Source organism: Beta vulgaris, chromosome 4, assembly GCF_026745355.1.
Source record: "Beta vulgaris subsp. vulgaris cultivar EL10 chromosome 4, EL10.2, whole genome shotgun sequence".
Taxonomy (NCBI): Eukaryota; Viridiplantae; Streptophyta; class Magnoliopsida; order Caryophyllales; family Amaranthaceae; genus Beta; species Beta vulgaris.
Genome location: NC_079205.1, coordinates 35,164,007 through 35,179,809, shown reverse-complemented (window position 1 = coordinate 35,179,809; position 15,803 = coordinate 35,164,007). Strand labels below are relative to the sequence as shown.

The 15,803-nt window shown below is 32.4% G+C and overlaps 1 long non-coding RNA gene across 1 annotated transcript; it reads left to right on the top strand.

Moving 5' to 3' along the window:
* Window positions 1–7,861: 7,861 nt before the first annotated feature.
* LOC104884898 (uncharacterized) lies at window positions 7,862–10,995 on the top strand. Its single transcript, XR_788805.3, has 2 exons — window positions 7,862–10,269; window positions 10,599–10,995. It is a non-coding gene; the product is annotated as an uncharacterized LOC104884898 (long non-coding RNA).
* The last annotated feature ends 4,808 nt before the right edge of the window (window positions 10,996–15,803 follow it).

Here is a 15,803-nt window from a genome sequence, read left to right as displayed (position 1 = left end):
GGGAAGGTTTTATGTACATTAAGGCCACTAGGTATAATTAGCTAAAGTAGGAGGTCACTTGATATAATTTTTTTTTTACCTGCCACCAAGTAGAAAAACCCAAAGTAAGAGGCCACCATGTAGAATTTCCCAATTTTCTAAAGCCTTGTGTGATTTAGGTGCAAGTGTCTCTCTTATTCCTTTATCTATTTGCAAAAAGTTAGGATTGCATAGTATAAAATCTACTACTTTATCTTTGCAACTTGCCAATAGATCTATCAAATATCCAATAGGAATACTAGAAAATGTGCTAATTAAAGTCGATAAATTTATTATTCCTGTTGATTTCATTATTCTTGATATGGATGAGGATGTAGAGGTACCTATTATTTTAGGTAGACCCTTCTTGGCTACTGCTGGAGCTATTATAGATGTTAAGAATGGTATTTTAACGTTTGAAATTGGTGAAGAGAAAGTTCACTTCAATATATTCAGTTCTTCTAAAAATAATTCACAACGTGATCTTGTTTGTCAAGTTGATATAATTGAAGACATGATTAAGAAGAACACATGTAACTGATGCTACTAATGCTCTACTTGAAGGATGTTTGAGTAAAACATGTACTCCTCCTAAGCTTAAGAACGAAAAGGTAAGAAAAGTTTTTTCCCCCAATCAAGGAATGTTTTTCACAGAGGAAAAAGGGTGAATTCAAAACAAAAGGTAAGTCTCCCTTGATAACTAAGACGACCACTAAAGGAGTGACTAACTCCTCGATTGATCCTGGTTAAACGGAACTTGGTGGAAGTCAAGTTATAGACTCGAAACCAGTGCGACTTGGGAGGCAACCCAAGCTTTTTTAGTTGTTTATTTAAATTTTCTCATTTAGTTCTCTTTATGCTTGTTCTTTTTTTTTCCGTTTGCAGATACCAGAGACTAATAAATGATAATGAGGCTGTGCGATAACTAAGATGAGTCTCTTATGCATCGTACTGGCTACTGCTGCTATGTCTTACTATGGACTTCTACTATGTGTTGCTGTTGTGTTGGGCTACTGTCGTCTTACACCTCAAAGTTTTTTCTCTCTAAGTCTTTTATATTACCGTGGTTATTGCTACAATTTCCCCTTTCCCATATAGTTTGAGTTTATTTAAACATTGAGGACAATGTTTATAATAAGTGTGGGGGAGAGGCTTAAGCCTTGAATTGCTGGATTTTGTGTATTGTTGCGATGCTGGAATTAATTTGTGTGAAGAAACAGGTCTAGGAATGAAAAAATCTATTGGATATGCCATATTTTAGGGGTGGTGCTGTCAAATTTGTGCAGAAATTTATAATTTTCATGTCTGATTAAAGGCAAATTCCGTTAGCTTTTTTGACTGAAATGAAGAAAAAAATTAGTTTTTAAAATTGAATTTTAAAAAAAAAAATTTAGTTTTGTTGCAAGCTAATAGGTTTTAGTGTTGACTGATTCGGAGAATAGCATAGCATAATTGTGCAAGTGTCTAGCAAGTGGTAAGACTGGTTATTTAAGATTTAATTGTGATTTACTTAGTGGACATTTGTAACTTTTGTGAGATCCTTTTGAGCCTGTTAATAGACTAAAACATACTTCCTCCGTTCCATAATAAGTGAAACATAGGGATTGGGCACAAGATTTAATAAACATCATTTTCAAAAGTCAAAAAGTCATAAAATACCCTTTTTATTATCAAAAGTAGGAGAGAGGAAAGCAAACCACACAAGTTTGTGATGGGCATTCTTGTCATTTTGTCACTTTCTTTTATCCATTTAAGGTATGTTTCACTTATTTTGAAACGTTCTAAAATAGTAAGTGTTTCACTTATTATGGAACGGAGGAAGTATATATTAGTCTCTATTTTATGAGAGTGTGGGTTAGTTCCTGGTGATGTATAGATTCTTGAATTTGCATCGGTTTCTTCGAGACTACATTGAAACATGAGCATATATTAAAATAATAAAGGCATTTGTTTTTGTTAAACCATATTTAGCCTAAGCCACCTACATTATCGTATCTCTTTCTAAAGCCCCTCTAAGCCTTAATTCTATTTCTTTTGTTTAAACCACGTTACAAGCTCATTTCCTAAACACATGACTTTTACCTAATCTTTGAGCTAGTGGAATATATGACATGGTTTGAATGAGGTTGTACATCATATTTCTATGTGTAAGTGATTCTATTAATTTCAAATTATAATTTTTCTCAAAAAAATATATATCAAAATGAAATGAAAAATATGAAGGAAGAAAAGAAATGAGAAAATATGAAAAAAGAAGAAAAAGAAAGAAAATGTTGATATTGAAAATGAAAATGAGTTCGGGGAAGTTTAATATTAGATATATATTGCTAACATTTGAGTAGTTGGAGTTTTGATTGTGGCCATTACTTTTAGCCTTGTTACAGATTGTGTACTCCACTAGTCTTAAAGGTTTGAGCATCAAATACCAAATACTTCCTACCCCTTACCCGAGCCTTACAATACAACCTTTCTAAATCCCTTTTGATTTTTGTATGCTCTATGTTTTCTCAATGGTGGAGAATTGAATGATATGCAAATTTAAAGATGATATATTTCATTTCGAGTCGACCTTGTATGTTTTGAGTGATAATTATTATACCCTAACCACATGAGTGATTATAATATTTTATTTTTATTTGCACAACTAAAGTGAGGGTTCATCAAGTTAATTACTCAATACTCAATTCTTGAATACGGTTCTGGTAAGACTGAAAGGAAACACTAATACATGAAGTACTATGCTTTTTGAAGAGTTGTTTGGTCTTTGGCTCATTGCTTGTGATGTCTAAACAATGTTTTTGAACTAAAATTATTTCTATAAATCTTATTGTGGTCTTTGTGAAAACTTTCAGTTGAGTTATGGCCACTTATACTAGGATTTGCCTGAAAAGTTAGTCGGTTGGGAAGTTAAAATTTATATTGCCAGATAGATGCTTCTATTATATAGTTTTAGTTTGCTCGAGGATTAGCAAATCGCAAGTGTGGGGGAGTTGATAATGCTCTATTTTATAGATGATTTCTGCCTGATATATTACTTTTTAGTATAAGTTTAGAGACTTATAATATGTTTTCATCTCATATTTTAATGTTTAAAAAGTTAAGTTGGTTAAGTAATAAAGTTGTTATAAAATATGAAAAATACGCCAAATAAACTACTTGCTTGATTTTAGTTTTTTTTTTATACATGCAAATTTAAGGCCTGTTCTCCCCAGCTTATTTTCAGTTCAGTTCAGTTCAGTTCAGTTCAGCTCCAATAAGTTCAGTTCAGTTCAGTTCAGCTCCAATAAGTTCAGTTCAGTTCAGTTCAGCTCCAATAAGTTCAGTTCAGCTCCATTCTTTTATAACCATTTTGTTAAATATTATTATTATGTTGGTATAATTTATTTTACTAATTACTCTTAGGGCCTGTTCTCTACGGCATAAAACAACTGAACTGAACTGATTATATGTAGTAAAATTATGTAATTCAATATTTGTTAATTAAGTTTGTTAGAGAAAATGGGGCAATAGAACTTTGGTCCAGATAAGTTTATAGGTCAAACTGAACTTATAATACAACATTAGAAACGAAACTACATAAGAAAAACAAATAATTGAACTGATGACCCCTTCATACTACTTGTAGTATATATTATCTACTGCTCAACCTCATCTCCTATTGGTAATAACTCTAAAAATTGTAATTAAGTAATGTAAGTTATGCAACGTTTGCATAGTAATAGCAATTACAAGAACCTTCAACTTTTTTTTTCTCAAGTAATGTAAGTTATACTTCATTCCTTTCTAAATAAGTGCAACGTTTGCATAGTGTTTACTAATCCTATACGTTTGCATAGTAATAGCAATTACAAGAACCTTCAACTTTGTTTTCTCAAATAATGTAAGTTATACTTCATCCCTTTCTAAATAAGGCACATATATATTTAATGATATACGTGTTAAACGTTTGCATAGTGTTCGTAAACTTGGAGATCAAACATAAATATAGTAGAATTATATGAACATCCTTTATTTCTCATCAAAAGAGCCATAAGAATTACATGAAGCTGAAAATTATATATGCATAAACAGAAGGCCATATGAATCCACAGCACCTAATATTACCACATCTTTTCCTTTGGTTGCACATAATAATAATAATAATAATAATAATAATAATAATAATAATAATAATAATAATAATAATAATAATAATAATAATAATAATAATAATAATAATAATATATTATTTTATTCATAATAATGATTTATTAATAATTATAAGTTATTAAATAAAAACTTATTAAAATAATGATAAATTATTTTAATAAATTAGTAAATAATAATAAATTAGGTGACAATCACTTGTTAAGATTTGTTTCCTAAAATTATGAACTAGTGTAGGGTTTTTTTTTGCCGGGAAATTTATAAAATCGACTCTATATAACCAATATTAATATTGATCATCACCCACAACTAAAGAACTTGGCTAGCTGCATAAACAGGTTCGTATTATTTCACCATCATCAATCACGAAATTGCTTCGTATTATTTCACCATCATCAACGTAACTCTTTTTTTTTTTACAGCACCATCATCAACTCGATATCTGCTTCTGTTCACAACAAACTCATCCAAATAAGTTCTAAAATTGCTGTTTTTTTTTTCAATTTCTGTTGTTTAAAACTCTGTTTTTTGAAACTCATCCAACAAACTCACGAAATTTATTTTTTGTTTAATTGAACAAACTTCTTCTTGCCATGAATTCTTTTGATGGAAAGAAGAAGACAATTTGAGTAAAAATATAAAACCGACAAAATAAATTCATATATCAAACTCAAACAACAAAATTCAGGAGTAAATAGAGTAGAAAAAACGAAAAAAAATCAATTTTTCTGTAAAAGAAAAGAAAAGAAAATTGTTTTACCATATAGTGAGATGAATATGAAGGATTTTTTCATGGTTATCGATTTACACAATTTTTTGGTGGTTTAGAGTGGTTTTTGATTTACTCGCCGGAGAGAGAGGGTTTAGGGTTTTTGATTTACTCGCCGGAGAGAGAGGATTTTTTCATGGTTATCAATTTACACAAATTCATATATCAGACTCAAACAACGGGTGATAGATCTTATACACCAGCATCTACAGTCAAAGGAAAGGAAGTAATTGCTATTGAAGTTGAAGGTTCTTTTGCCTTTGAAGACACTCCACCTGATGATATTCAATCCCTCAATAATGAAAGCAAGTCTCCCATTATCTCTAGTGATATTAAAAAGCGTAAAAGCAGTGAGACTAGTAACATGCCCAAGAAAAGTACAAGGGCTGATGATATTGATACATGTCTTGATATTCTGAGGAAATCGTCTGTGAGTCCACCTCCTAAATCCATAAATAAATTTGATGAATTTATGATATCTTGGAGTCCATGGGGATTGCTGAAAAGTGTGGGGTTGCTTTTGTTGTGGATATTCTTGATAGCTTTCGCAGTACTCAGGGTGCCATTGATCTTTTCATCTCTTTGCGTTGTGATGAAGGCAGACTTCATTTCTTGAGGAAGCATTGTGTACTTTCAGATGATGTCTATAGGCCAGATATGTCTATAGATAATGATAGTATGTTTCTACGACTAAGATGGTTGCGAAGATTCTCTAGTTAAAATTCGTGACTTTATGTTAGATTGCTTTAAATTAGTGATTTTATGTTTAAGTCTATTTTGTGAGCTTTAATTATTATGGAACTTATAGTGTTATTATAACTTTTAGTTATTTTAAGAGATGGTTAACTTAACGTCTAGTTATTTAATGGTTATGTGATTTTACATTATAGTTATTTTATATGTTTTTCTAGATGAAATTGCATTAAATATATATGTGCCTATGTAGAATGGATGAAGATTTGGTGCAACAAAGTTTGACACGTTTAGCATTGCATGAGCTGAGGAGATTGACAACCCAAGTTGAACGGATTCCTTTGCATTTGGGGGGAGAACCGGGGCATCATTTCATACATAGGATGTTGACAGGCCATCGTAATTTGTGTAAAGAACAACTTCGGCTAAGTAGAGAAGTATTTATAAGTCTTGCTAATATCCTTAGAGAACAACAACTCTTAGTATGCGTAGATATATAAGCATTGAAGAGCAACTTGGGTTAGGTTTGTACATGCTAGCTAAACCTGCTTCTGTTCGCGATGCTGCTGAAAGATTTCAACACTCAACATCAACTATTTCGAAAGTATTTCAAAAAGGTATTACAAGCATTGGAAGCATTGTCGAGTCAAATAATTCGACCATATCAAAGTATGTATGAGACACCTCCTGAAATACAAAGCAACATCAAATACTGGCCTTTCTTTAAGGTACTCATCCTACATTCTATGACATTTATTATTAATTAACATAATTTAATATAAACATGTATAGTCTCAATGTAATGATGATATATACTTTTGTTTTTAGGATTGTGTTGGTGCCATAGATGGTACCCTTATACAATCAGTTGTTGCAGATGATGTAGGCAGGGCTTTTAGAGATCGTCACGGGGAGAAAACATGGAATGTGATGGCTGTGTGTTCACTCAACATGTTGGTTACTCACATCAATGTGGGCTACGAAGGGAGTGCACATGATACAACTGTATGGAGGCGAAGCTTAGGAGATGCCAGAATGGGATTCCCTCATCCACCATCTGGTACTAGCTAACTTATATTGGCATGAATAATATGAAATTTCCTGGCACTTTAACAAACTAACATTGTGATTGTTGTATAGGAAAATACTATGTAGTCGATTCAGCGTATCCTAATACACTCGGGTACTTGAGTCCATATCTAGTACCTGGGTTGAGGTACCATTTGCCTGACTTCAGAAGAGGGACTCCGCCACAGGGAATGTATGAGCAATTCAATTACCGACATTCTTCTTGTCGAAATGTAATTGAGAGGGTCTTTGCGGTTCTCAAAAATAGGTGGAAGGTGCTAAAATCGATGCCGCAAATGGACGAGGCTAATCAGTTGAAAATTATTGTAGCTTGTTTTACCTTACACAATTTTATTCGTTTACATGATCTAGGGATTCCTTTCACACACCAAATTGAAATCATGGAACAAAGAGCTGATCATAATATGTACGATGATAACAGAAAAATAGCTATGGATAGTGTGCGACAACAAATAACTGAAGCAATATGGGACTCAATGCAGAATAATCCCGAGGTGATGGAGCAAATATTTGGACAAGAAGAAGACGAAGAATTAACCGATTATGAAAACTAGTTAATGTTTGATATTTGTTATTATTTTGCCTAGTAATTCAAATATCAAAACGGGTCTTTTTTTGTCATTTCAACAATGACAACAAGTATTATTGTTGTTATTATTAATATTATTAGTGTTGTCATCTATTAAAAAGTTTGTACTTTGAACAATGACAAATAATATTGAAATGAATACTTCTTAGGCTTGAATTATCATTTCAATATAATTAGCCGAATCATATAGGAAAAAAAGTATTAGCAAAATAATAATTAGCAATATTTATATAATAAGATTATTATTATTATTATTAAAAATAATATTAAAAGCAATAGTAACAAGAATAATAATAACAATAATAGTATAATAGTAATATAATAATAATTGAAATAATGATATTAATATTTATATATTTATTACATTCAATTTAATTCAATTTAGTTTAATTCAATTCAATTCAATTCAATCCAGTTCAGTTCAGTTTAGTTCAGTTCAGTTCAGTTCAGTTAAGCTCCAATAAGTTCAGTTCAGTTCAGTTCAGCTCCAATAAATTCAGTTCAGTTCAGTTCAGTTCAGCTGTTTTATGCCGAAGAGAACATGCCTTTAGTTCAATCAATATTTATAATAGTGATAGAAAAATCAGAAGGAGAAATACGAGAAAGTTTAGGGGAGTGTTCTACTAAAGCCCAAAAAAAGACAAGCAATAATATGATGACAAGAAGAAAAATAAAAGAAAAAGTGGGCTAAAAGCCATCATCAATCATGGAGCCATGAAGCAAAACACGGGTGAAAAAAAAAGAACGAAACCTAAGACTAAAACAAAGAGGAATCACGCAGCAAAACGAAACGAAGAAAGGAGAAAAAAAAAACCTGAGGAACATTGAGGACGATACAACAGTAGGGCAGTAGCGGCACTACAGAGGAGGAGATTGAAGAGGAGACCAGAGAGGACAGTGGATGCGGGACGCTAACGCGCGAGCAAGCGTCGTTCATCTGATTCTTCATATGAATTTGGAGTTTATCCCTCTCTTCTATTAGTCTATGTTAATTACTATATTTAATTTCAGATTTTCACTCTCAATTAGTTGGGTTGATTAAGTTGTTATGTCTAGCTAAATTTCTATGTTCTAGGACTAGATGTAGTCTTTTATTTTTCTGTCAATGAGTTGAACTGAGTTGTTTGGATTGATTTATTTTTATTGCAATTTGATAATCTTGGTTTGTTTTCATATAATTGATTTGGCCAGTTGATTATATGTTTAAGATATTGGATTATTAGCGAAAGTAAAAGTTCAATATTAGTTCATGGGCTTATTAAACGTCAAGTAGTATAATTTTAGTAATAGTTATACACTTGGGGTTGTCTTTTACCTGAATTTCTTTTTTGTAACGGGTTTATATTAATTGTTATGACCATGGAAGTAGGCGTAAGATTAGTATAAATACACGTTTTCTACCTTGGAAGAGGAGATAATATATCATAGGAAGTTCGATCATTGCAATACAATAGCTTTTAATCCGACAACTAATTTAATTTCATTATAGAAGGTAATTGATGAAATCTAAGTCCTACAATCATTTCGTAAACAAATGAAATATGACTTACCTAATATTACCACCATATCAGATACTATCTCCATGCCACTTTATCAAAATATTCAACTAGCTAGTATGTCTTCATGATCTTAGGATGTTGCCATAATGGAAATAATACTAGTAGATTTCCACTACCGTTAAATACACTTAAATGCATCTCGGCCTTTGAGTTATTGTGAGAATAAGTGGTTATCTAGATGTAGTGCACCATATTATCTCGTATCAAGAGCTTTAATAATGATAACAATAATATTGGATACATGGCTTTTCTGGAAAAAGCTAGGTGCATATCACGATGGTTGATTATTTACTATGTACATTTTTTAGTTTGCTGGTTAATTTAGTCCATAAAATATAGGGATACACAGTTAGGTGCATATCATGATTGTTTTCTATATAAGCATATACTTCCTCCGTTTTTTTTTACTCGCTACACTTCTCATTTCACGGACTCCTAGGCAATTTTTGGAGAAGAGAGAGGTAGAGAGTAAAAAGAAAAGGGACCCATGTGGGAGGAGAGAGATAGAGAGAGTTTATTGCCCAAAAAAGAAGTGTAGCAAGTAATGTGAAACTTCCCATAATGGAAAGTGTAGCGAGTAAAAAGAAACGGAGGAAGTATGTAAAAAAAAATCAATTTAAAATGGTGCAAAAAGGAACAAGAATTACATCTTGAAATATAAGGAGTAATTTTTAAGAGGGTGTTTGGTATAGAAAAACTTGATGTAGGAAACGGATTCCAATAAGCGTTTCCATTTCTATATGTTTCGTATGAGTATTTATATAGTAACAAATACTGGTCCCAAAGGAAAACACAATCCCCTCATTTGTAATCCTTATCAAACTCGTGGAAACAATTCACGTTTCCTTCCTCAATCATACCGTTTCCGGAGCGAAACACGAGCCCAGGCTTAAACATATTTATTTTTTAAATAACGACCACTTGACTTTGTTCGGTAATAGACACGTGTCAAAATTCTGATGGTAGGAGGAGGGTGTCATATGGCCATCAACGGTATCATGCACACCTTTTAATATATTATAGTTGTATAGATTTATCATGAAATTTTAAATGCTAACATTAGAGAAGAACTTGATAGTGAGATGGCGGTGGACATCACTATTCAATAAGAAAACACAAAAGACTAATGAAGCATAATTAAATCACAATAATTCGTGGTGGGAGTGACTATTAAGAGTAGATTATAATGCTCAAAGTTTGAGTATAATATTGGTTAGTTGGTGCCGCAACATTTAGTATAAATAGAGGGAACATAGACGAGTGATTTAGCAACAATACAAGCTACAACATTCTCAATTGCATAATTAAACACAAGATTAGTGCACAACACTTCCAAACAAAAGCAATGGAGACTAAAGTTGGCTACAAAAGAATCATATTAGCTGTCTTTCTCATCCTTGCAACAGGTCCAAACATCATTTATATTTCTTACACTACTATGAGAAATTGAGCATAATATTAATTATTGTTTATTGTCCATTCTTGTGAAATAAGATGTTATTATGGATTTTACTGATAAAATGTTTTATGATAATATTATTTTTTCAATGACCAAACTTTACTTACCCAAAGAATCTTTCTTTACTCATTATTGCTCAACTAGAGAGCTGTAAATGATAGAGAAATTAAGCAAAAAGCGGCAAAATAATCTTAGTTTACAGTATTTGTTTTGCATTTATACTTATAAATACCTAGTTTTGTGGATTAAAACTGAATATTATTTTTTTTGTTATAGTGATGGTGCAAATCCTTGCTGTGAAAGCACAAGAAGAAAATCCAATGTGTGAGGAACACAATGGGCATCCATGCACTCCGAAAGTTAGAGAATGTTGTCCTAATACAGGACGCCAATGTGTTGCTACCTCGTCCAATGGATTTCGATGCATGTAAATGTGTCGTCGATATCAACTCCTAAATTGGCGATACTTCTCCCCTACATATTGATGGACCTTTCTTTCTGTTTTACGCAATTGTCTTTTCTTTTTCACCCCCTGTTGTTGTTTTATGTATCAAGGGTGACTTTATTTCCTGTAATATTTTCGTGAGAATTTATGGTCTATCTTAACTAGCCATAAGAAAACTAGATATGGTTTTCATGTGCTATATAAATAAAAATTGTGTGTATTAATTTATTTTTCCTAGTCATGGCCTTTGATTTCTATCATGTCAATTCACTAATGACGTGAATTATGCAACAAAGTTTGTTAGTTTGGCATGTTGTGTGAAATAATGTCGAGTGAAAACCTTTGATCATAGGACATCTGTCGTTAAAAGTTGTCTTGTCAAGTTTCTCATATTTTATATATAATTTATTTAACATTTTCATAATCCATAATACATAACCTTTAAAAAGCACAAACTTTTGCTATTATTGAATTCAATAGTTATTAGTGATAAAATGGTTAAGTTTACTTTAGACAAGGAAATCCTACCATTTTTCTTTTTTTATTTCCCACTTCCTTCGGCTTAGTCCAACACCCTCGTGCTTCTCCCTACTCAACAAGAACTGAAACCCTAAGAGCATGGATAATAGTACATGGCGCTCCAACTAGCTCTCCACTCTCTCTCATGTATTCTCTCTCTTCAAGCTACTCTTAAGAACGATATCTAAAAACGCCCAACAACTATAAACCTATTTAAACAACGACTCTCTCCATCCAACATTTCATTGTTTGGTGATCCTCATATTAATAAATGAACCTCATTTTATATTATGATCAAAGTTACATAAATTAAGTTTTTCATGTAAATTAAATATAAGTACAAAAAAAGATCTTTTTCAAAATATATGTAATGGAATTTTTGTAAAAAAATATTAATTTTGAATGTTAATATTTAATTTCATAAATTAAAAAAAAGGTAGCAGATATTGTGCATGAAATATATCCAATACTAGGCTCATTTTATAGATAAACAAATATTATAGTTGTTGGGATAATAAGTATTAGCATCTTTTGTTTTATTTTTATAAAAAATATCATTAAATGGTTGCAAGAAGAAAAGAAAACTTAAGTAATTGCAATAGTATGTGGGCCCCACACATTGGAGACCCATCTCTCCTTCAACCCAAATGGTAACTCCTCCAAGAGCCACTTTGCAAAGTGTCTGCATGAAGAGACACCCAAGAGCCCCATTGTTGGATAAGAGGTGGCTCTCCATTTTCTTTCTCCTTGAAGAGCTAGTTGGAGAGTCCCATTATACATGCTCTAAAGCTCTCCCTTGCTCTAGCCTCGAGCATCCATCCACTTCTTTTGCTTCATTTTTTTTTTCTTTTGATTCCTCCATTTTTTCCTATCATTCCCTAATTCGACGATTCTTCGGGTGATTTTTTACTTGTCTCTTGTCGCAACACTTTCATCTCAGATAAATCCAATTTTTTTTATCACTTTTCTTGCCGCACTTTCATTTCAGCTAAATCGGAATTTATAACTTCGTCTCGATTTTATCTTTGCTTTTAACGATTCTTTGTTTGTTGAAGGTTTATGTAGTGATAACTTGGTTCAGTTTTAACTTGTCTTGTTGTTCTTTCATCAATTGTGTTGCTTATTTTTTTTTTAAATTGTCATTCGCAGCCAAACTAAACTTTTCATTCCTTTCATGTTTCAATTTCGAAGCCCAATTTTATACGGTATCGAGTTCATAAACCATCTTCATTTCCACTCCATTATTAATTAGATATTTTTAGTTTTTATGCCTGATAAGAGGTTTTAAGTGTGTCGTTAAGCGACCAAAAGTAACTTTTCAAATAATATTTATAAAACCTAACAAGCGATTAAGAACGTATAAAGGCAAGTCAAGGATCGATCCACAGCAAAATAGGATTAATTAAAGTATATCAAGTCTAAATTACTTAATTGAAAGGTTTTTGGGGGGTTTAAATTGACTAGGTAAAAACTACTAACTAATATCAGAGAACTATCAAATAAAGCGAGTTAAAATATCAAATAGGAAGAGACTAGAGTTAAGGTTACTAGTATGAATAAGCATGGACAAAGATCGTTAATGCGATTGTGAAGCAAAGGAGACGATTATGCAAGGTTTAGTTTTCCTTTAAAATACTCGAGTCCTCTCTCGAATGGTCCTCAAGAATCACTTAATCAATCAACTAAATCCTCTCTCGAATGATCTTTAGTCAATTGATTAAGAAATTCAATGAATTCGAGAAACTCCTAATAAAGATGTGCTTAATTTCTACCCAATATCTTGGCCTAGAAAATAAGTTGATTCATCGGGATGATAAAAGAGTTCAAACTTTGATTAAGAACATTTAAAACCAAAGTACCAAAGCATAAAATGTGATCAAATCTATCCTAAGGCCTCAAAACACCATGATCAATGCATAATTATCTTTAGATCATCACAATCATAGTAACAATCCAAAGTGTGTTCACTGGGTTAATGTAACAATTATTTGTAAACAAATGATCAAAACTGATGATATTAATGTAACAATTATTTGTAAGCAAATGAAAATGACTTATCTGATAGATTTACCACCTTCTCAAATACTATCTCCATCTGTCTTCATGATCTTAGGATGTTGCCACAACGGAAACTAGCCTTATATGCACATTAAGCGTGTGAGACTCATTTTTAAATTTAATTAATTACATAATTTAACGTTTGATGCATAATTTAGAATTTTTACATAATTTAGTGTTGATGTCCTTTTTGTGCAATTCGTTAAGATGACATATCTAATACTTTTACTCATACCCACTTCTCCTCAAGTTAGTCTTGCATAGATTTGGTCACAATAATATTATGCGTAGACCTGGTCACAATAATATTATTGTGCACCAAAGCTACTTATTTATCATAGTAATCCTTTTTTTTCCATATAATAACCTTTTAAATTTTAAGTTACATTACACAGTTACTATTTATTATAGTGATCGTTTTTTTAATATAATCACTCTTTCTCAAATTAGTTTATCCTAATAAGATTATTACTTTGTGACATAGTAACCTTTTTTCACATAGTCAAACTTTATAATCTATATCTACTCATCTTTTATGTCTATTTTTTTTTTTTTTAATATAATGACCCTTTTTTTCCATAAATCATATAAATTAACATTAATCCACACTAATTTAGTGTCGACCAAGTCCATAAAAGTTTTTTTTTTTTTTTTTACTTTCCCTTCTCTTTAGCTATAGCATGCAAACCTATTTGGCTATTTCCTTTTCCTAAAATCAGCTTACTCATCTCCTTCCTTGAGTCCTTCCACCCCCACAACCACTCATCTTCCACCACCTCTGAATTTCTCGCAGATAAATCTACAAAATTAACCAGCCTCCTCCATTCAAATTTATCTCCTCCATTCGCATCTCTCTTTTGTTCTGCTTTGCGTAAGTACATTTGGCTTCTACGTTCAGCCACCATCACGAGTCACGACCGCCTTCCCCCACCTTCCACAACCATCAGGATCTCATCACCCACCATGAAAACCCCTTTTCCCAATTACCAACAATTGTTTTTCGTCAGATGTGAAATCTCCATTCTCTCCAATCCATTCTGGGCATCTCCTCAAAATCTACCATTTTTATTGAATTCATACTTGCTATAAATAAAAGCCTATAGTTTTTATTTTTCTCCTCCATTCCTTTCTAGGTATCTCTTAAAATCCCCCCTTTTTATTGAATACATAGTTGCTATATTTTTAAAACTTATAGTCTTTATTTTTCTCCTTCATTCCTTTCTGGATATCTCCAAAATCCCTCCTTTTTAATTTATTACATTCATATTTGCTATAATTATATAACCTATAGTTTATTTTTCTATATAATCCCCAAAACAATGGCAATTCCTTGCACACATTTCATTTCCTTAGAGAAAGCAGCAACGAAAAATGGTTTTATGTTGGACTCAACATCTTTTTTTTTGATTAATTAGAATTGTATGATCTGAGTTGGGTTACAGGTAATTGCAATGGTGTGCTTTGATTTCTCTTATATATATACACTAGTGGAAAAAAGCAGTAGGGCTGCGCTGAAATTGGCATGTAGGGCTGCGCTTTTAGAGGGCAGCCCTTTCCATCGCAGCCCTTCATTATTCAAGTAGGGCTGCGCTAGAAAAGCGCAGCCCTTCAAGACGAAGGCAAGAAGGGCTGCGCCTTTTTGAAAAAAGCGCAGCCCTTCTAACTAGAAGGGCTGCGCCTCCTTCACAAGCGCAGCCCTTCTTAGTTTAGAAGGGCAGCCCTTCTTACTTGAAGGGCTGCGCTAGTGAAGGACTAGCGCAACCCTTCTTGCTAGAAGGGCTGCGCTAGTTTAAACTAGTAAGAAGGGCTGCGCTAGTTTAAACTAGCGCAGCCCTTCACTATATATATTTTTTTTTATTATTTTGCTTGCACACAGCCTGCACATATACCAGCAGCAGCACAGCCTGCACCCACACACCAGCCCCACCCCCACCCATAACCTCTCTTGGACAAGAAAAAAATGCAAATTGCAATACGATAATATATGACAAGTGGAGAAAGGTAATAATTAACTTCAAATATATTAAAATAATGTAAAAAGTGTACATAGGTGATAGAAACTAGCTAGTATTACATTGTTGGAGCGAAAATCTCATCCTATGCAATCATCGGTAATGTGGGACGCCAACTTATCCCGAACTTCGTCAATTTCTTCTTTGGTGAAGTTCCTCAAACGTGGTATGGAACTAGCATAAACCTTGCAAAACAACCAAGGAATAAACATATACAAAAAGTAAATCATTTTACCGTAGTTAGTACTTCTAAAAATGACATATATCTTCCCGAAATGGAATCAAAATCAAATGCAAGCCTAAAAGTCTACACACTAGTTATAATATATCTCATATAATCATGTTCAAAGAGAATTTGAGGTTAAATCACTTCATAACTACATTTTGGGAGCGAAAATGCCAAAATAGGCCAAAATAGGCCGGAAATGGCCTTTTTCGTTCCCGAAA